The sequence below is a fragment of the Rhinopithecus roxellana genome, chromosome 11, assembly GCF_007565055.1.
Source record: "Rhinopithecus roxellana isolate Shanxi Qingling chromosome 11, ASM756505v1, whole genome shotgun sequence".
In the NCBI taxonomy this organism is placed as follows: domain Eukaryota; kingdom Metazoa; phylum Chordata; class Mammalia; order Primates; family Cercopithecidae; genus Rhinopithecus; species Rhinopithecus roxellana.
In genome coordinates this window covers 16397604-16421251 of record NC_044559.1, presented here as the reverse complement: position 1 = coordinate 16421251, position 23648 = coordinate 16397604, and positions in this window count along the sequence as shown.

The following is a 23648-nucleotide window of genomic DNA, read 5'->3' as shown; positions in this document are numbered from 1 at the left end:
CTTCCCAATATAGATGATTTTTATTCATTTTCCTTACTTCATCGTTCTGACTAGAGCTTCCATCACAATATTGATTAGAAATGGTGAGAGGAGACCTATTTTGTGTCTGATCTTAGAAGAAAAGCTTGAAGTCTTTTTAACCATTAAGTTTGATAGTAACTGTGGGCTTTATGCAGATGCTCATGATCAGCTTTAGGAAGCTTCTTTTTATTCCCAGTATTTTTAAAAAGATGTTTGTTTTAGTATTTTTTTAATCATTAAAGAGGATTGGATTTTTTCAAATAATTTTTCTACAAATATAGAGCTAATCATATGGTTTCTGTACTTTATTCCATTGATGTGGTACACTATATTAATTGTTTTTCAGATGTTATGCCAACCTTGCATTCCTGTCATAAATCCCCATTGGCTGTGGAAGATAATTAGTCTATAAAAATTTTTTATGTTGCCATATTCATTTTACTAGTTTTTTTTTTCAGGGATTTTGCATCTATATTCATAAAAGATATTGGTTTGTACTTTATTGTAATATATTTATATGGCTTGGATATCAGGTTCAATTGGCCTTATTAAGTGAGTTGGCAGTATTAGGACTGGAATTTATTTTGTGCAATGGTTTTTGATTACTAATTTGATCTCTTTGCTTGTAATATGTCTATTCAAATTTTCCATTTATTTTAGGAAAGTTGCAGTAATTGCTATTTTCCTAGGAAGATCATTAAATAAAATTTATTCATTTCATCTAACTTACTCAATATATTGCCAAACAATGGTTCATAGTATTTCCTTATACCTTTTTATTTTTCTGTAGGACTGGTAGTGATGGCCTCTCTTTCATTCTTAATTTTTGTAAGTTTTGATTTTATTGTTTTCCCTATATTTTTCTATTCCACATTTTATTTATTTCTGCTCTAATTTTTGTTATCTTCATTCTTTAGTTTAGTACTTTCACTTGCCCTTGCTTTTCTAGTTTCTTAGGCTGAAAATTCTACTGCTACTTTAAAATTATTCTCCTTTTAAAACAAGCATTCCCACCTATAAATTTCTCTCCGAGCATTAGTACTGAAAGTGCTAGCCAGAACAATCAGTCACGGAAAGAAATAAAAGGCATCCAAATAAGGAGTGGAAGTCAAACTATCCATGTTTGCAGAGAATATGATTCAATACCTAGAAAAACCTAAAGACCCCACTAAAAGGCTCCTGTGACTGATGAATGACTTCAGCAAAGTTTCAGGGTGCAAAATCAGTGTATAAGAATAAGTAGCATTTCTAATAATACTAACGTTCAAGCTGAGAGGCAAATCAAGAATGCAATCTCATTTACAATAAGCACAAAGAACTAAAATATCTAGGAATACATCTAACCAAGGAGGTGAAAGACGTCTATATGGAGAACTACAAAACACTGCTAAAGGAAGTCATAGATTACAAAAACAAATGGAAAAACAGAAGTAGGCTTCAGAAGGTGGGTAATAACAAACTCCTCCGAGCTAAAGGAGCATGTTCTAACCCAATGGAAGTGAGCTAAGAACCTTGACAACAAGTTAGATGAATTGCTAACTAGAATAACCAGTTTAGAGAAGAACATAAATGACATGATGGAACTGAAAAACACAGCATGAGGACTTCTTGAAGCATACATAAGTATCAGTAGATGAACTGATCAAGCAGAAGAAAAAATATCAGAGATTGAAGATCAATTTAATGAAATAAAGCTTAAAGGCAAGATTAGAGAAAAAAGAATGAAAAGGAATGACCAAAGCCTCCAAGAAATATGGGACTATGTGAAAAAGAAAACCTACATTTGATTAGTGTAGCTGAAAGTGACGGGGAGAATGGAACCAAGTTGGAAAACACTCTTCAGGATATTATCCATGAGAACTTCCCCAAGACACATAATCATCAGATTCACTAACATTGAAATGAAGGAAAACATGTTAAGGGCAGCCAGAGAGAAAGGTCATGTTACCCACAAAGGGAAGCCCATCAGAAAAACAATGGATCTCTCTGCAGAAACCCTACAAGCCAGAAGAGAGTGGGGGCCAATATTCAACATTCTTAAAGAAAAGAGTTTTCAAACCAGAATTTCATATCCAGCCAAACTAAGACTCCTAAGTGAAGGAGAAATAAAATCCTTTACAGACAAGCAAATGCTGACAGATTTTGTCACTACCAGGCCTGCTTTACAACAGTTCCTGAAGGAAGCACTAAAAAAGGAAAGGAAAAACCAGTACCAGCCACTGCAAAAACAAAGCAAATTATAAAGACTATCGACACTATGAAAAAACTGTGTCAACTAACAAGCAAAGTAACTAGCTAGCATCATAATGACAGGATCAAATTCACAAATAACTATTTTAACCTTAAATGTAAATGGGCTAAATGCCCCAATTAAAAGACACAGACTGGCAAATTGGATAGAGTCAAGGCCCATTGGTGTGCTGTATTCAGGAGACCCATCTCACGTGCAAAGACACACATAGGCTCAAAATAAAGGGATGGAGGAATATTTACCAAGCAAATGGAAAACAAAAAAAGCAGGGGTTGCAATCCTAATCTCTGATAAAATGAGTTTTAACTAACAAATATCAAAAAAGACAAAGAAGGGCATTACATAATGGTAAAGGGATCAATGCAACAAGAAGAGCTAACTATCCTGAATATATATGCACCCAATACAGGAGCGGCCAGGTTCATAAAGCAAGTCCTTAGAGACCTACAAAGAGGCTTAGACTCCCACACAATAATAGTTGTTGACTTTAACACCTCACTGTCAATTTTAGACAGATCTATGAGACAGAAAATTAACAAGGATATTCAGGACTTGAACTCAGCTCTGGATCAAGCGGACCTAATAGACATTTACAGACCTCTCCACCCAAAGTCAACAGAATATACATTCTTCTCAGCACCACATTACACTTATTCTAAAATTGACCACATAATTGGAAGTGAAGCACTCCTCAGCAAATGAGAAAGAATGGAAATCACAGCAAACAGTCTCTCGGACTACAGGGCAATCAAATTAGAACTCAGGATTAAGAAATTCACTCAAAACCACACAACCACATGGAAACTGAACAACCTGCTACTGAATGACTACTTGGTAAATAATGAAATTAAGGGAGAAATAAATAAGTTCTTTGAAACCAATGAGAACAAAGACACAACGAACCAGAATCTCTGGGACACAGCTAAAGCAGTGTTTAGAGGGAAATTTATAGCACTAAATGCCCACAGGAGAAAGCAGAAAAGATCTAAAATCGACACCCTAACATCACAATTAAAAGAACTAGAGAAGCAAGAGCAAACAAATTCAAAAGTTAGCAGAAGACAAGAAACAACTAAGAGCTGAAGGAGACAGAGATACAAAAAACTCTTCAAAAAATCAATGAATCCAGAAAAGTAGATAAATGGCTAGCCAGACTAATAAAGAAGAAAAGAGAGAAGAATCAAATCGACACAATCAAAAATGATAATGGGGTCCCACAGAAATACAAACTACCCACAGAAATATAAACTACCATCAGAAAATACTATAAATACCTCTATGCAAATAAACTAGAAAATCTAGAAGAAATGGATAAATTCCTGGACACATACACTCTCCCAAGACTAAACCAGGAAGAAGTCGAATCCCTGAATAGACCAATAACACGTTCTGAAATTGAGGCATTAATTAATAGCCTACCAAACAGCAACAACAACAACAAAAAGCCCAGGACCAGACAGATCCACAGCCAGATTCTACCAGAGGTACAAAGAGGACCTGGTACTATTCCTTCTGAAACTATTCCAAACAACAGAAAAAGAGAGAATCCTCCCTAACTCATTTTATGAGGCCAGTATCATCCTGATATCAAAACCTGGCAGAGACACAACAAAACACGAAAATTTCAGGCCAATATCCCTGATGAACATCGATGTGAAAATCCTCAATAAAATACTGGCAAACAGAATCCAGCAGTACATCATAAAGTTTATCCACCCCGAACAAGTTGGCTTCATCCCTGAGATGCAAGGCTGGTTCAACATACACAAATCAATAAACGTAATCCATCACATAAACAGAACAAATGAAAACAACCACATGATTATCTCAATAGATGTAGAAAAGGCCTTTGATAAAATTCAACATGCCTGCATGCTAAAAACTTTCAATAAATTAGGTATTGGTGGAATATATCTAAAAATAACAAGAGCTATTTATGATAAGCCCACAGTCAATATCATACTGAATGGGGAAAAGCTGGAAGCATTCTCTTTGAAACCTGGCACAAGACAAAGATGTCCTCTGTCACCACTCCTATTCAAGATAGCATTGGAAGTTCTGGCCAGGGCAATCAGGCAAGAGAAAGAAATAAAGCATATTCAAATAGGAAGAGAGGAAGTCAAATTGACTCTGTTTGCAGATGACATGATTGTATGTTTAGAAAACCCCATGGTCTCAGCCCAAAATCTCCTTAAGCTGATAAGCAACTTCAGAGAATTCTTGGGATACAAAATCAATGTGCAAAAATCATAAGCATTCCCATACACCAATAATAGACAAACAGAGATCCAAATCATGAGTGAACTCCCATTCACAATTGCTACAAAATGAATAAAATATTTAGGAATCCAACTTACAGGGGATGTGACGGACCTCTTCAAGAAGAACTACAAACCACTGCTCAAGGAAATAAGTGAGGACACAAACAAATGAAAAACCATTCCAAGCTCATGGATAGGAATGATCAATATTGTGAAAATGACTATATTGCCCAAAGCAATTTATAGATTCAATACTATCCCCATCAAGCTACCATTGACTTTCTTCACAGAATCAGAATAAAACTACTTTAAATTTCATATGGAATCATAAAAGAGCCCATATAGCCAAGACAATCCTAAGCAAAAAGAACAAAGCTGGAGGGATCATGCTACCTGACTTCAAACTATACTACAAGGCAACAGTCACCAAAACAACATGGTATTGGTGCCAAAACAGGTACATAGACCAATGGAACAGAACAGAGACCTCAGAAATAACTCCATGCATCTACAACCATCTGATTTTTGACAAACCTGACACAAACAAGCAATAGGGAAGTAATCCCTATTTAATAAATGGTTTTGGGAAAACTGGTTAGCCTCAGGCAGAAAACTGAAACTGGACCCCTTCCTTAGACCTTATACAAAAATTAACTCAAGATGGATTAAAGACTTAAACATAAGACCTAAAACTGTAAAAACAAAAACAAAAACAAAAACAAAAAAATCCTTAGAAGTAAACCTAGGCAACACAATTCAGGACATAGGCCTGGGCAAAGACTTCATGACTAAAACACCAAAAGCAAGGGCAACAAAAGCCAAAATTGACAAATGGGATCTAATTAAAGTAAAGAGCTTCTACACAGCAAAAGAAATTATCATCAGAGTGAACAGGCAACCTACAGAATGGGAGAAAACTTTTGCAATCTGTCCATTTGACAAAGGGCTAATATCCAGAATCTATAAGAACTTAAACAAATTTACAAGAAAAACACAACCCCCAAAAAAAGTGAGTGAAGGATATTTACAGATGCTTCTCAAAAAAAAGGCATTTATTTTGCCCGTAAACATACGGAAAAAAGAAAAGCTCATCATCACTGGTAATTAGAGAAACTCAAATCAAAACCACTTATGAGATATCATCTCACACCAGTCGGACTGGAGATCATTAAAAAGTCAGGAAACATGCAGGTTTGTATGTACCCTAGAACTTAAAGTATAATAAATAAAAAAAAAAAAAAAGGAAAAAACAGTCAGGAAACAACAGATGCTGGAGAGGATGTGGAGAAATAGGAACACTTTTACACTGTTGGGAGTGCAAATTAGTTCAACCATCATGGAAGACAGTGTTGCGATTCCTCAAGGATATAGAACCAGAAACAACATTTGACCCAGCAATCCCATTACTGGGTATACACCCAAAGGATTATAAATCATCCTACTACAAAGACACATGCACACATATGGTTACTGCAGCACTGTTCACAGTAGCAAAGACTTGGAACCAACACAAATGCCCATCAATGATAGACTGGATAAAGAAAATGTGGCACATATACACCATGGAATACCATGCAGCCATAAAAAAGGATGAGTTCATGTCCTTTGCAGGGACATGGATGAAGCTAGAAACCATTATTCTCAGCAAACTAACACAGGAACTGAAAATCAAACACTGCACATTCTCACTCATCAGTGAGAGTTGATCAATGAGAACATATGGACACAGGGAGAGGAATATCACACACCAGGGCCTGTTGGGGGATGAGAAGGTTAGGGGAGGGACAGCATTAGGAGAAATACTTAAAGTAGATGACAGGTTGATGGATGCAGCAAACCGCCATGGCACGTGTATACCTATGTAACAAACCTGCACGTTCTGCAGTTGTATCCCAGAACTTAAAGTATAATTAAAATTCTTAAAATACCCTTTGGGAGGCTGAGGTAGGTGGATCACAAGGTCAAGAGATGGAGACCTTCCTGACTAACATGGTGAAACTCCATCTCTAATATAAAATACAAATACAAAAAAATTAGCTGGGCGTGGTGGCAGGCGCCTGCAGTCCCAGCTACTTGGGGAGGCTGAGGCAGGAGAATGGTGTGAACTCGGGAGGCGGATCTTGCAGAGAGCCGAGACTGAGCCACTGCACTCCAGTCTGGATGACAGAGCGAGACTCTGTCTCAAAGAAACAAACAAACAAACAAATAAACAGGAAAACATTCCATGCTCATGGACTGCAAGAATCAAAATTTTGAAAATGGCCATACTGCCAAAAGCAATCTACAGATTCAATGCTATCCTGTCAAACTGCCAAGGTGATTTTTCAAATAATTAGGGAAAAAAAATTCTAAAATTCATATAGAAAAAAAAAAAAGAACTGAAATAGCCAAAACCATTCTAAGCAAAATGACAAAAGCCAGAGGCATTACATTATCTGATTTCAAACTGCACTATATGGCTACAGTAAACAAAACAGCATGGTGCTGGTACTAAAACAGACATGTGGAACAATGGAACAGAATAGAGAATCTAGAAATAAAGCAGCACACCTACAGCCATCTAATCTTTGACAAAGTCAATAAAAATAAAGAATAGAGAGGGGATATCCTACTTAATAAATGATGCAAGGATAACTGTCTAGCTACATGCAAAAGAATCAGACTGGACCCCTACCTTTCACCACATACAAACATTAACTCAAGGTGGATTAAATATTTCAGTATACCCCTTTAACTAAAATAATTCTGGAAGAAAACACAGGAAACACTATTCTGGAAATCAGCCTTAGGAAAGAATTTATGACTAAGTCCTCAAAAGCAATGGCAACAAAACAAAAATTGACAAGTGGTACCTGAATACACTAAAGAGTTTCTGCCTAGCAAAGAAAAATATCAACAAACAGACAACATAGACAACAGGAAAAAATATTATCAAACTATGCATCTAACAAACATCAATATACAGAATCTGTAAGAAACCTAAACAATTGAACAAGCAAAATCAAATAACCCCATTAAAAATGGACAAACGACATGAACAGACACTTCTCAAAACACGACATAAAAGTGGCCAACAAACATATGAAAAAAAAGTTCATCATCACTAATCATTCAGAGAAATGCAAATCAAAATCACAATGAGATACCATCTTACATCACTCAGAATGACTGGATGAAACTTTTGTAACACAGAACTTGGTTAAGTGGAGTAAGGGCATGAGTCATAGCTCAAATGTCCAGACTCTCACTGTAACCATTGAGAGTTAGTAGATTTTCTTGAGTGAATGTTTCTCCATTTGCTCTATGCCCTCAGGAAAATATCCAGGGTTTTCATATGACTTATATTTGTTTAAATATAATTTTCATCCATTAAATTTTTGTTTTGCTGGAAGGAGCATCTGCTGAGCAACTTAGTCAAGCTCCTTACTCAGTCAACCTAGAAGTCCTGCACCTCCTTCCTTCCTTCTTTCTTGAATTATTGCAACAACCTCTTGAGTTGTCTCCCTAATTCTGTCCTCACTTGCTGCCAATTCATTTAGCCACAATTCCTCCATAGTAAGCTCCACAAATGTGAATCTGACCTTGCCATTCCACTGCAAATAACCATTCAATGGCACTTCAATACTTTTCCAGGTAATAATCCATACTCTATAATATGGCTTGTATAATCCCTGATGATTTAGCATTCTCCTACCTTTAGAACACAGTTATTAGCCTCTTATTTTTCTGTTTTTCTCACTTAGCTCTACTACACAAATGTGAAAAACAATTATAACTTGTTACTTTTACATTAATTCGCTTCCCTTCTGTTTTGATATATGAGTCTTGGTGAAAAGTAGACCTTTTGGAAACAGGATGGGTTTCAGTATTGTGTCCATCACTTACCCTCTACTGACTTTTCACTTTCTTATCTGTAAGATGGAGATAGTAACAGTAGTTAACATAGGATGATGGGGGGTATGAAGTGCAATGATGTTTGCCTGGTGAGCACTCTACAAAGGTTGGCTATTGTTCTTAATATTCTCCTTTTCTCTTTTGCTCATATCACAAGTCCTTATTCATTTCTCAACATGCAGACTAGATATTTGCAAACACCTTTTCTTGAATGACCTTGCCCCATCCCGTACCATGTTCATTACTCAACTTTATTCCTGTTATACCCAGGACAAACATTTATAGTAGCTCTTACCAATAGCATAGTAATAATTTATCTCTGCCTTCCCTCAAACAATTGTGAACATCTTAAGGGCAGAGACTGGACCTTTCGGTTTTGAATCTTTAGTGCCAGCATCTAGTCTGAGGAAGAAGTTCAGTAAACACAAATTTCCTTTTATGAATTTTGGAAACATCAGGGTTCAGCGGTAGCAGAGATAAGAATGCGTAGCCATTGAGGAAGATGTCAGAGGTGGAGATTTCTTGGCTCAGGAAAGGTTATTCACTCAGTTGGCTTCCACATCAGTGCCTGGAAGGGCTATTTTGCCAGCCAGCTGAGTTCTGACTAACACAAAGAGCTAGTAATCCAGGCATCCTACCAGGTTCCTGGATTTGAACAACTGTGATCCAGCCAAGCCTTCGTTCATTCCAACTATAGCTAATTTTGATTCCAGCCTCTTCATGTATTCATGAACTCTTTCTCCCCCAAATAATTCTACATAAAACTGTTCTTCAAAACAGATGATTTATCCATAATTGTGGGGAAAAAAAATTCCCTTGAGCAGCCAGTATTTGAGCTGCATATCAGGGTTTACCCTCATCAAAATCATGATGAAAAAGTGAAGGCTTTGTTTTGATAAATCTGCCAATTTTTGTTTTATCTTTCCACAAACCACAAATCTGAGTGTGGAACATGCCGTGCTTTTCCATCTGGAATTTCAGAATAGCCCCTTATTAGTTTGGCCAAATTTTTCTTTAGGAAAGATTGTCATGTCCAAATTTAAAAATATAATATTTAACCCTGAGGCAATTTCTCCTGTTTTAAGCTCAGTTCCCACTGTAGAAGACATTCCTTTCCCTTCACTTAAATTTTTTCTCTGAATACCCTGAAATTAATCATCAGTTAGAAAATACAAGAGGGGTTCAAACACATATACACATTCCTACACACACAGACACACATATGCACAAATTGTTCATCACAACAAAAATCATCTTTATAAACTCTTGCCTTTGCATGTAGACAATGCGTTACTCTCTAGATTGCTTGGCAATTACTAGTACAATTTTTGTGGACAAAGATATTTCAACAAAACCTGCATTTTGGCTTATAGTATGCAGTTTGACTCTCACATCCTAGCTCTTCCTCACCCTTTTCTTTCTTTTGTGTCTGACTTAAACCACTTCCAGGACAATTCTTTTTTCTGTGTTGCTTTGACTCCAGAGCATGCAGGTATTATGCAATACCTAACTTTTGTAAAACATTTTCCTTTCTGTACTAAGATAATTGAGCTACTGTTTATACAAAAGTATATTACTGCCCCCGGGATATTTTGATAATCCTACACACTAAATGCAATAAGATATCCAGTTAACAAATTCTAAATTGTTCTACTTATTGATTCATGAACATTCACTTGGATTCCAAGTATTAACTTAGTATAAGTGATGAAACTATTTAGAAAGAGAAGTCAGTTATAAAATATTTTAATAAGTTTTCAGTAACTCAAAATTCTATGTTGTATTTCTGTTTTGTAATGTGCCATTAGTGAGGCTTTCTGGTGGTAGAGGTGCCTCATTCTAGTCAGGTGTTAGAGGACATGGAGCCATTCCATCACATACGAATAAAAATAGTATACAATGAGAATTAAGAACACCTGCTCAGCATTAAATATTATTACATTAGAGATCATTAAAAAATGAGGTAGTTAATAATAGTTGGCATGCATGGGCTGGTTGACATAACACAGTATGTTGAGATGCTCAGCCTCCATGGAGACTCTCAGTATTTCCAGATGCCCAGCTTCAATGGAGATTACATTTTACTTCTGAACAAAATGGGGGGAAAAGTTCAAGGATATTCTTTTATCACCTGTGCTTCTGTCATCAATCTGTTTCTATTATTTTCAGTGAAATGAACTATCTTTCACAGAATCTTTGAAACTGAGATTATACACTATTACCCACAACACAGGAAGCAGGGTTCAAAACTGATCTCACAACATGGAGTGATGAGTTGAGAATAAGAACATCCTCAGTCTCCAGAATGGGAAAATACAGCCCCATCCCCTTTTAGGCACAGTATGAGAAACCATGGGAAAGAGGTGATCTACCTGTGAATGCAAAGCTATTAGTTACTGGATATCCAGGAACAAAGTCCATCTTGCCGTGGAACAAAAAAGATCACCTTTGTGGTGCAGAGCAAGGCACAATTAAATGGATATTATTTAATTTACAAATCCAAGGAATAAACTAATCAGGCACCTAAACCAGAGAGACTATCTAAAGAGATATGAATCCTCTTTCTTATGATCTCAATATTACTCTTTCTTAGACTTGTTCTGGACCAACGTCAAGGGCTAAGTACAAAGAAAAAGGTAATATGGTTTTCAATGACATCCATTTGTGCCAGTAAAATAAGTTCAACTGCATACCTCCTTTACCATCCATGAAATAGTCTCACCAATTTCAATATCTGTTAGTCAAAAAGGTAAAGGATGGAGATCAAACCATCCCGAGGGTCAGAAATAGACATGACAACCCACAGACATCACATTCATGACTGAGGTGTGATTGGGCCTCAGGCTTAAAACTCTGAAATAATTATTTAAGATTATTTAAGATACATGCTATTTAAAAGAAAATAAAGGGGCATTTAATCCGGATGATCATTGGTATTTAGTTGCCTCTATTTTCCTGTTAAATTTAATAAAGTTCACGAGGTAAAGAGGCCCCAAATAATCAATAAACCAAGCACTTTCTCCATCTCTATGTGACTCTAAAATTTCCATCTGTACATTTGGAATACTTGAGACTACTTTTGTAAGAAGTGGAAATTACATTAGAGGGACATGTCAATGGAGACCTGATAAATGAAAGGTGCATTCTGCTGGTAGATAGCATAGCTTACAATAAAATTGACACTTGGCTTTAGGATACATATTTACAGGCTTCACCTCAGACTTCCTTATGTTTCGCTGCTAGGACAGAGAGCATTTTCCTCAACTTAGTTCATTGTGAAATTGGTTGTTATAAACAATAATGACTGTTGTGCAAACTGAGACGTTATACCTGAATGAGTCCAGTCTCATTCCCTTGTACCTAAGTGCCAACTGGAGAGCCACATTTTAAAAATCTGAATTTTTGGCTGGGCATGGTGACTCATGCTGGTAATCCCAGCACTTCAGGAGGCCAAGGCAGGTGGATCGCTTGAGGTCAGGAGTGTGAGACCAGCCTGGCCAGCACGGCAAAACCCCATCTCTACTAAAAATACAAAAAATTAGCCAGGTGTGGTGGCGGGCACCTGTTACCCCAGCTAGTCAGGAGGCTGAGGAACGATAATTGCTTGAACCCAGGAGGCGGAGGTTGCGGCGAGCCAAGATCACGCCATTGCACTCCAGCCTGGCAATAGAGCAAGACTCTGTCTCAAAAAATATAAATAAACAATTTTAATTGAACTTTTTATAAGGAGAGGCCATTCTTTTGTTGCAATACTGACATCTCACAATTTGCCAGTTCTTGACTTTTTACATGTTCTTCTTCTTAAATCTGAATTAAATAAACAGAAATTTGAACTGTTGAAAAATACATATAGTCATAACTAAAATCACCAGCTTTCATATTCTCCCAAATTCTTGCCCCTCCTGGTCCTCAACCATGAATACCTTGGCTTTCAACTTAAAATCAGCTTTAACTTTTTCCTTAACCAATCAGTTGCCAAATTGAATTCAGTTTAGTAAATATTTACTGGGAGCTTACTATATATTTGGCACGGAGATAGGCAGAAATTTTACCTCTAAATTGAGTGTCAAAGGCAGTATCACCTTTCTATTTTTACTACCCTATTGTAGTAATCTCCTAGTGAGTCTCATTGTCTACTTTCTCTCTTCCCCTATTTATTACATTTACAGGGACTTAATTCAATTTATCTGGAGAGGTAACACACATATTGTGTCATCAAGAGGACATCAAGATAGCTCAAAACCTCAGTAAAGAAATAAATATGATGGTGTGTCTTAGATGCCATTTGAATTCCTTGTTGATATTATCATGCAACTGCAAGACCCAAAACAATTAACTAAGTAGAATTGTTCATCACAATGGTCCAATTGTTCTTTTCCAGAAAGATCATTAACTCTAAATTTATAGTTTGTTTAATTATCCCAGTGTGTTTACAGTGCTTTCAGACAATGTGAATGTGTGAGTGTGTGTGTGTGTGTATGTGTGTGTGTATTGAACTTGTCTCAGCTATTTGCAATTCTGCAACAGATTATATGCATCACTGGCCCTTTCTCATGACATCTCCAAGCATCTCTGTTAAAAGAACTGGAAGCAACAAAAACTGGGCATTGATTTCTTGAGAATGAATAAAAAGAGTCAAGGCCAGGGAACCTTTACAATCTGGAGCCCATTTCAATTTAGTAAAATGTGGTCTTCCTTTTATGAATGGAAATTTCTTCTCATTTGCCTTGGCCTATACTGGAGAAAAGAGTAAACTAGAGAAGTAAACAAAACTCTGTGCTGCCTTGCTACAACTGTAGAGATATTAAAAATTAAAATGTTTAACACTGCAGGCACTGCCCCACTTCCTTCTGAAACAGGTCATCTTGCTTGTGTTTGTATTACCAGATTTTTTTCATGTTCATTACAGAATTCTGTGTGGCCAAGGACAGTATTCATTAAATGTGGACAGGTGGCCTAAAGGATTAATCAGATAAATAGTATTCCATTTAGAAAATACTTTCATTTGTTGCTGTTGCCTCATTTCTCTTCTCCTTACTCTTGACCCAGGATTTCATTTAATCATATATTCACAGACGTCAGCTCAGTGCTCAGGGGTAAGGTGACATCCACAATTATTCTGTTTCAGGAAAAGGACCTTACAGAACCTGGTGCTTGAAGATCTGTCATAGGTATTAGTTATTATTCTCTTCCTGGGAATATCACCCCATCCAACACCTGGCCAGATCCCTGTATCCAAGAGCACATTCTAAGGCACAAGGAAATGAATACTAAGCCTGCGAGTTAAGGTATTATGGAGCAAATCTCCAAATTCAAAATTTTACTTATTCACTTACCCTGTAATCTCATGGTTACCATTTATTTAACTTCTTGAAGACTTCTTTTTATCATTTATAAAACAGTAGCAATGAGTGAGCATAAAATGAAATATAATACAAGTAGCTAGCACCCAGAACAAAGCATTTCCTCAATAGATATTAATGATTACTTGTTTTTTTTTTTCTTTTTTGATAATCTTGGGGGTATAAGAGGTTTATGGAGACCTACTCCAGTGTTTCTGCTGAGAGGTGAATGCAACAGAATCACCCAGATGTGTTTTATTAGAGTTACCCACTTTTTTATTGCATACATAGTGAGTCAAATGTTATATTTAATACATGTCTAACAATCTTTCTAGGTAATTCTGGTGGCAGTCTAACTTAGAAACCACTATTTCATTCACTCAACCCTAAATTCCATTGTTCAAATCCCTCTTGCAATATTGCTGCCCAGTGTTTCTGTAATCTTTGTTTAAATACTTAAAATAAGAGTGAACTCAGAATGTCTATTGAAGCATCTCCATCTGTGTACAACAGCTTTGATAACTGGTATCTTCTATCCAAACAAAATTTCTCTCTAGTGTCCTTCACTCACTAATGCAAACTCAAACCTCTGGAGCCATACAGAAAAAAATATTAATCTCTCTTTGTAACTGGTAGACATCCATATATTTGAAATCACAGTTCTTCTGTGATTTCAATTATCCTGCCTCAGCCTCCTGAGTAGCTGGGACTATAGGTGCACACCACCATGCCCAGCTAATTTTTGTAATTTTAGTAGAGACAGGGTTTCACCACGTTGGCCAGGATGATCTCAAACTCATGGCCTCAAGTCATCCACATGCCTCGGCCTCCCAAGGTGCTGGGATTATAGGCATAAGCCACCACACTGCACCTGTTTTGCTTTCATTTAAGCCAATATTTAATAGTTAGAACTATCAACTAAGCTAAAGATTCCTGGATTTTCCTGAAAAATTGCAATTGCAGTTCTGTTCCTGCCGTCTCACATAGCAGCAATGTTCTGGAGCTCCCCCTTAGGTGGGATTCATGCTCTCCATTTTACCTACCTACTTTTATCTTATAATACAAAAAAGAAAGAAAACTTATCTTTTTTCTTTCCAGTTCTCAGCTAAGTAGATATCATCCTTCATCCAGGCTCTGAGCTTGCATTAGGAGTTGAGACAATGCATAAGGCTGATGTGTGAACTGCAGATGAGAGTGATGATACATGCACTGGGGGGGGTGGGGCGGGCATATTGAATTAGCCAGAGGTAACTGGAAGGATTTGCCCTGTGGGAAGGGATGCTTTACATCTTCTTCTGTGCTCTACTACATCTTGTAGCAAGGCCAAAATCCGATTTCACCTCTAGTGGAAGTACTATCATCATTTGTTCTTAGGTGCTGGCCTGAGGATCACCTTATTTCCTGATCATACTTCATACGACTGCTGAACATCATTGTATGCTCACCAAACTATATACTTTTTGGGATTCAGCTTCTCACATTTTTGGAGGTGATCAACCTCCAGGTTCAGAGAGGGGCATGTGAAGTTGGCCTAAGCCAATTAGCACAGTTCATCCCTCTGGGTACAAAAAAACTGGTTCAGGCTTGTAATAGATCTCAAATGTAGACAATCAGAGCTCATTTCAGAACTTGGCTGGTGTGCTGGAAGAAAGGCATGATTTTCCTTCCTTTCGGATTTAACCCACAGCGACGTAGCTTGGACCTGCTACTGAAGCTCCATGCCCTGTTATGGTGAGAGCCTTTCTGAGGGTGAGAACAATACAAAAGTGGACCCTAGATATAGAAAATGCACTGATGATATAATTTAATCTCATAATCAAGTTATTTTGAAAGCCAAACTAACTCTAGACTTTTTCATTTTCTGGTCTATGAATAAAAATACTACTTGATGCATAATTCATTTTTGTCATTGACTAAAAAGGTTTCAATTGATCTAATGAGGTGTTATGAGTCAAAAGCGTTTACCTACATTGATGTTTACAAACCATTTCAAAAACACCACAATTTTCTTTGAAATTTATATTCTGTCTGCAATAGTTTGTTTCATTTTAGTTCAATTGTTTCTTAATCTCCCTTTGATCTCCTTCTTGACAATACACTATAAACAAACACTTAACATTTAAAGTTGTCACTTAAAGAGCCTCCCATTTTATTGTAGATCATAAGATCTTTTTGAAAATTGATAGTGATCCACTTATGCATCATTTTGTAAATCTCCTTTGCACATGCTACATTTCCTTAAGCTAGGGACCTCCTGTAACATTTTTGCATTTCTGAACCTTGGATATTGATTCTCCTGGTCACTCAGGCACCATTTTGCCATCTACAATGAAATAAATATAGAAAATACATTTCTTAAATAATGAATGCTACTCATAGAATAAAAACAAGTATACCACAGGTTGATTTTTCATATCTGTATCAGACCAGGCTTTATATCTGTGAATCCAAAGACCATGGAAGAAGGCTAGGACATTAAAGAGGGATACAAATAAATGCTCACAACAATAACGTTATTTCTTCCGAGGCTGAAATGAGGTTATAATATGACAACACAAGGCACACATCTATACTAGTTGATTAATCTAGAATAAAGACAACTTCTCCAATCAAGAGTGTAGCACAGATTTAGAAGACCTGAAATCTTTATCTAGCTGTTTATTAATATTATTATAAGGAGAAACAAAAAAGAAATATAGGCTTTAAGAGCAATTTCTTAGAAAACACAGGTCCAGTTGAATCATTGGCCCAAGATCCACAGGAGAAACTTCATAGAATTTTTGTGAGAAGGCAAATGAGAAATGCTATGTAAAGTGTCTGGCACACAGAGAGGAGGCAATGAACTCAGAGACATGGGAATGAGATACTACTGGGCTTGAAATTTACCTCTATCACTATGTCACTTAGAAAAGCTACTTAAATCGAGCATCAATTTCCACATCTAAGGTCCACCCATATCTCCTTCTACAGCAGTTCTCCAATGTGCCTGCCTGGGCTGAGGTTTCCTTTTTCAATTAACCTCATTTTGCTGATCATCTATTTAGGAGTCTTTACAGTTGCTCATCTGTTGAAGGTTATCCTTCTATATTCAAGAATGCTTATGGATTTTCTAAATATTCTTTCTAGCATTTCAAAGGATTTGAAGAAATTGAAGGGACCTGTATTTTATACATAGGTCTCTGTATTGAATCAGTTCCGAAAGTTTGCTTCAAATACCTTCAATTTATACTCTTTTCTAAGAATGGTGTTGCATTCCCTTAAAAGGATTTCCCCCTTAATTGCATATAACCATTGCCTTGTAAAGAGATTAGCATATGTTGACTACAGCTGTCCTCTCCTGCTATAAAGAGTCTCTCATTTACATCCTAATTAACTAGCTTCTCTGGAATGAGCTTCTTCAGGATTTTAAATCAAATTTTAATCCTACTTTTGCTATATCCAGAGTGCAGGACAGGCTGATAAGATCTCATGCTCTTGACTTATAGCCTCAAATTTAGCATCAGTAAAAGCCACACACAGTTAATAAACTGGAAAAAAAAAAAACTGAACTAGGTTTGATCTACCTGAACACAAGTGTCACCTTTGGTAGTGGAACCTCCCTTCCTTGTCAGCTGATTATAGGTTGGCAGCCACTCAGTCCTCAAACTAAACTGTCTCAGTTAGCCTTCAGTAAAGCTGAATTCTGCACACTTCTTCCAAGGCTTACAAACCCAAATTAGCTCAGCGTCAGACTGCTAAACATATAGGCAAACACAGTAGCAGCCAAATATAGCAGCAAAAGAAACTTCAAAAGCCTCCAGCTCAGTAATTCTTGAGACAACTTCTATAGCAAAAACTCCAGAGCCACACTGCAACTTTCCCCCCTTTAACTGTTAAATTTTTTAATTATTATATAAAACATATGAAATACATACATACAGTAGACCCTTAAACAACATGTCTTTGAACTGCACTGGCCCACTTATACATGGATTTTATTTTCAATAAATACAGTTGGCTTCCATAGTTGCAGGTTCTACCTCAACAAACAAATACAGATTAAAAATACAGTATTTGGGTGATGCAAAACCCATGGATATGAAGGGTCAACTTTTTATATAAGTGGGTTCCACTGTGGGACATGAGTATGCACAGATTTTTATATACATGGGGGTACTAGAACGATCCCATATGGATAGTGAGGGATGACTGTAGTATTCTACATATAAATGTATCATATCAACTCAACAGTGAGCATAAATCTAAAAATCTAATTATTCAAACAAAGAGGGTAGTTTGACTTATAATCCAACAGAGAGTTCTCTTTGAAGTGAGGTACCTCAGAGTACAAAACGTGTTACGGTACACAGTGAACTTAGAGAGGCCCATAGTCAGTACTCTGGTTTCTCTTCAGATTGTATAAATATTTTGCCTTTTAAAAATGCCCATATCCATTACTCAAGGCTTTCATATTATCATTGGCAGGGGAAAGGTTAGTAATGCACACCCTGATAATTTATGCAGGGTTTCATTCCACTCCAAACCCAGAAGAAAGAATGGCCTGTTTCCTTTGATCCTATTAAAAGTAAAGTTCAAATGTATGTTCTTTCTCAAAATTATGTGCCCTAACTTTGGAATTTGTGTCATTATTTCAAAAAACCTGCAGAACTAGATTAACTGACTTGATGCATTAAGATTCTTAATGAAAGACATCAATGAGGTAGTCTGAGGTTTACAGGCAATTAATTTGCAGTCTCCTGTGTCAGGTGCCAACTTTACACATCCTCAGTCTATACCATCAAGGTAGTATATGGTGATTTTTTATTTGGGAGGCAGCTATTCTAGCTGCACATGTACATATGTCCACTTTTAGAGGATTCATTGCATTTACAGGATCATTCATTAATTTATAAATCTTTTTTTGTTTTTTAGTAGTACTCTACTAAGTGCTGGGCATGGTATGTTCCTGTGCCAACTAAGTTGTGGTTAGAATGAATGCCAGTATGTGGTTGGTGAGAAGTAACTGGAGTCAGGCAGCTTCCCTAATCAAAAAGCACTTCCCATTGCCACTCCATAACCTCTTACTGAGATTCGAATTTTAAAAGTATCAGTTCCTTTAAAAGTATATAGAATGCACTGAAATCTACAAATAAAAGGAGGTTTTTATACATCTGTGATAATACGAAAATGCCCTTGGAAGAGGCAACATAAGAAACTTACCCGTTCCTAGCTTGCTGGAGTGAATCTGGGTTTTGTTTTTGTTAGTTTTTCAGCTGGTTGAGGGTGAGGCATCTCTGAGTCTTTGAAGTTTTGAGACAGAGAGGTTATTATTCACTACAATGTAGAATACAAAGAGCAAACAGCAAAAGGAGCCTCACAGGGGAGTGGAACAGAGAGGGGGGATATGTCTTTTTTTCACTTTGATTTTAAGATGTTCATGGGCATAAAGTAGGTGATGTCAGGCCAACAAGCAGAAGCAGAGGTGTACACTGTGAGACTGATTGGCATTGGAGACTCAGGTGCGAAGTCCTCAGCATACAGAGGGTAGCAGAAACCATGCATGTGGCTATGTTTAACCAGGGAGAGTTTTAAAATGAGAAGAGATGCTCAGAAAAAAATGTATGAGGCAGGCAATATGTTCCTATCAACAGGAAAATTAGCTGCAGAGAGGGTATTTAATATTCTGTTTCACAGTTGGTTAGTGATAAAGCCAAAAGTCCATTCAAGCTTTAACTCAGTATGTTTTTCACTGATTCATACCGTATCCCTGGTCCACAAATTTTTGTTGACTGTCTATCATATTCCCAACCTGTATAAGCTACATACAGAAAATAAAGTAAGAATAAGGCAAAGCTCCTCGCCAGTCTGAAATGCTGTTGCACATATGCTATTTGGTTAATTGCTAGTGGAAATGCTAATCCCCAGGCTTGGAAGCCCCTTAGTCTACTTTTCACCCTTCTAATCCCTGGTCATTTATTACAATCCTCTTAGCTATTACTTATTCTTGGAAGCCTTCTTGTTCCACCACTCCATGATAATCTTGGAGCAGATATTTTTAAAACTAATTTGATACAATATGTAATGTTAATTATCTTCTTACATGTACATATCTTATATCCCCAATTAGACAGAAGGATCTTCAAGGATCAGAATTCTACTTCAGATGTCCTTAACTGATCTCCTTCTAATACAGGAGATTAGTAGGAAAAATATTTATCAGAAGAATGAGAGAATCATAGATATTGAAGTGTCAATATAAATAAAACAACAGAGACATTTATTAGTGATGTGACCAGTTGGTAAAATGTCCAGGAAGCAATTAGCCGGGCGTGGTGGCGGGCGCCTGTAGTCCCAGCTACTTGGGAGGCTGAGGCAGGAGAATGGCGTGAACCTGGGAGGCGGAGCTTGCAGTGAGCCGAGATCGCGCCACTGCGCTCCAGCCTGGGCGACAGAGCGAGACTCCGTCTCAAAAACAAACAAAAAAAGACATCCGTGTTGAAGATGTACTTGGGTGGCAGTAGCTTAGAGAAGTCTCTAATTTTGGCATATATTAAAATGAAAGGTTGCTGGCACCCCAGGAGGAACTCTTCTCAGGAAGTCAATTAGCATAGCTCCAACACATGACCCTATCTGTTCAGCACTTTAAGGTCATTATCCTATTCCCTTTCATATATTCGTGATCTGAAATGACCTGAAATTAGTTTTGGTTTAGTGTAATATCATAACTATAACAATGATTTAGCTGCAATATCAGGATCACTTCGTGAACAGTTAGTTCTAGGAAAAGAGGAAACTGGGTGCTTAGAGAACCTCAGGATAAAACATCCAACTCTCAGGGGTATGTCATTGATTCAAGAATAAAAATGAACCTTCTTGTGGTAGTGCCTAATAGAACTCCATCCATTGTAGGTCCTGAAAGTGCAGAGACAGAATTGGGTTTTGAAAAGCAACCTAGTGCTGGCCTTGGTCCTGAAATGCCTGTGACCCTCTCCCCACCACCTAAGAACAGAGAAGGGAAAGAAAGAGCTACATCTAAGGGTGTGGTGGTAGATAGAGCTGGTCTTTGATAAACAATGAAGTTAGGTCCAACTTGAGCTCTCAGTTTCTGCATACTGAATCACCCCCAATCCACACCTTACAGACATTTAATGATGGCCCCTCCACATTGCTTTGTTCTCCAACCCTTCATTTGTTTGAAAGCATCTATGACTATGTCACTTCTCCCTAGAGTATATCCAGTAATACTCATTCTTTATCTTGATTTTTGTAAACTACTTGTTTATTTATTTTGTTTCTAGTATTTGCTCATCCATCTGCTAAATTCTATGGAATATGCTGCCCTCAAAGACAATTATAGACTTAATAAGAGTAATGAGAGAACAATATTTGTAGCTCTCTGACTGCTGAACATCCCATGCTATAGATATACAGTTTTTTATAAATTTAACATCTATCATAATTGATGGATAATACAAATATTGTCTCTATATTTTAAGATGCAAAGGTTAAGATTCAGAGAAGTCAAATGATGTTTTTAAAGGTCACATATTTGTCAAAAGTAAAGCTCTGATTTAGTACCAATTCTGATGACTTCAATGTTCATGTCCAGTCCGGTGCACTATATATTTATAGGTAACTATAACAAGTGGTTTGCAAAATAAAAAACAAAGACTAACAATTGTAAGTGAAAATAGAGATAACAGTGGAGACATAACCCAGATAATTTCTTTTGTCAAAGCCATATCCCAGGTGCCTGAAATAATGTCTTTATAGGATTAAGACTTAATACACATTTTTTAAACTTCTGATACATTTGATAAATTTTGGCTGAAAGTAACAGGAGAACAGAGTTTTCAAGGAAGTGTGTTGTGAGAGTGTGTGTGTGTGTGTAAGTAGAATTTGAGACTGGCCTTAAAAAATGAGAAGGGTATGCATATATTGGGAATTAAGTGATGGGAAATTATTTCCTGGCACATGTGAACAGAATAATCTAAGACACTATGTAGGAAATAACTAGAAGACTTTTTAAAATGTAGTTAAGTCTAAATGAATCAACCCTGAAAATCAGTAAATAAATTCTAATGTTAGAATTTTAGATCTTAGCCTACCTGTACAATACAGAGAACAATGCATTTAGAGTTAGTACCATTCTATTCTACCTAGAACCTCTTCACATACAGAGTGTCTCAGGTAAGTCTAACTTTGGAGATTCTCTACCAGTCATCTTGTGTGACCTAAGGTAGCCATATGAAACGACCAGGTATGAGTGAGACGTTTCTTCAAAGTGTCTGTTTATCTTTAAAATACCAGTGTATTTTTGCATTTATTAATATTTGGTTTGGTATAAATATATTTCCCAATATCATTGAACAAAATAGGCACTCTTGGGAAAGTAGACTATATATACCTTGTCATGTGTTCTATGACAAGCTACCACTAACCATGAAGCTCTACATTAGTTGCTTGTAGTGTCTTTAGAAAGATTTAACTTAACTTCCTCTCAGAACAAAACAAAACAAAGTAAAACAAAAGGTGGTGTATAGTCCATTCTTGCACTAATGTAAAGAAATAACTGAGACTGGGTAATTCATAGGAAAAAAAAAAAGAGGTTTGAATGGCTCACAGTTCCTCAGGCTGTACAAGAAGCATGGCAGCATCTGCTTCCCAGAAGACTTCAGGGAGCTTTTACTCATAGTGGAAGGCAAAGCTGGAACAGGTATCTTACTTGGCAGGAGCAGGATAAAGAAAGAGAGAGAAGCAGGAGGTGCTGCATGTTTTTTTAAAAACAAGATCTCATGAGAACTCGTTCACTGTCGTGATGAAAGTACCAAGGGGCATGGTGTTAAACCATTCGTGAGAAATCAATCCCCATGATCCAATCACTTCCATCAAGGCCCCACCTTCAACATTGGGGATTACAATTTGACATGAGATTTGGTGGGGACACAGATCCAAACCACATTAGGTGGTACAATATTTATTTGTTGATCACATTTAGAGATTTTAAATACATTTTGAGACTCTAAGAAGGTAATTGGTCAAGCTGTGGGCTTATAAAAATTGGACCTGGAAATGTTAGGCTTAAAGAAAACTTAGTGTGTGTGTGTGTGTGTGTGTGTGTGTTGTTGTTGTTGTTCCAGAAGAGTTTAACATCCAAATAAAATTGTGCTGTGAACAAGCAAGTAAACAACAAAATACTGTTCTACAAAGAAAAGGACAGATGAGAGCATTATAAGAGAGGATATCACTTCTCCAGATGCATATACTCTCTAAAGCTCTAAAGCACACCTGGTTTTTTCTTGTACTGACAGAATCCTTTCTATACTCCTGGCATAAAGCAGATGCCTGAGAAAGTCTTTTGAAGAAGCTGCATCATCTATAAACCAGCTTTACTCTTCTCTTCTTATTCTTTCTCCAACCCATTCAGACAACTATTAAGTGAACTCCATTGCCTTGGGTCCTTGCATGTTTTCTAAGCATGAAGGTGGACCAAACACTCACAAGCTACTCACACAATGGCAGCACAAAAATATTAACAGTCATAGAAAACAAGATGCTTTCATGGAGAAGAGCTGAAATTGGGAGTTCATTTTATTTTTGGCTAAACATCATAACAGTACCTGGCATTAAATCACGCATTCTAAAATGAATGAAAACATGAAGTAATTATTCAATCAATAAGTGTGTTTTCCTTATCTTCCTTCCTTCCTCCCTTAAAGCCATTTTGAGCACCTACTACATGGCAAGCACTAGGTAGAAACACAATGAAGAACATACTTCCTGTGTCCTCAAGGACTGTAGAATATAATAAAGCAAAGGAGATCATCAGGAATAATGTGACCCATGACATAAAATAAATGGAAAGGGTGATCTAGTGGTACAGCTTTCCAGAGCAGGGGG